The sequence below is a fragment of the Charadrius vociferus genome, unplaced genomic scaffold, assembly GCF_000708025.1.
Source record: "Charadrius vociferus isolate BGI_N301 unplaced genomic scaffold, ASM70802v2 scaffold162, whole genome shotgun sequence".
Lineage (NCBI taxonomy): Eukaryota > Metazoa > Chordata > Aves > Charadriiformes > Charadriidae > Charadrius > Charadrius vociferus.
In genome coordinates, this window is record NW_009647236.1 from 3,813,294 (window position 1) to 3,813,634 (window position 341).

Consider the following 341-nt stretch of genomic DNA (forward strand, 5'->3'; position numbering starts at 1 on the left):
TGTAGTGCAATGAGAACAAGTTAGAAAAAAAAAAAAAAGAAGGGAAGGTCTGGAGTTTCTTGTGGCCCACATCATCAGATGGCAGCCTTGCTCCCTTTCTGCTGCTGTCCAGGAGTGTTTGAAACCATCCATTACAGGTTTTCAGCCATTGATGAGGCCTCTTCTCTTGTCCCACCTGCCGAAAGTCACTTTGTCACAGGTGTGCATGAGGCTGTGTGGATGCAGGCACCGTGCAACACTTGGTACAGCGGGGGCACGTGATGCTCTGAACTGCAGTCCTCCGAAAAAGAGAGGAAACGGAGGAGCACCCGCTCCCAGGCAACGTGCAGCTCTTCTGCCCA

At 51.6% G+C, this 341-nt stretch overlaps 1 protein-coding gene across 2 annotated transcripts in view; it reads left to right on the forward strand.

The window, feature by feature from the left end:
• The window catches only part of LSAMP (limbic system-associated membrane protein), a 314,985-nt gene that overhangs the window by 274,083 nt on the left and 40,561 nt on the right, over positions 1-341 (forward strand). The window lies entirely within an intron of this gene.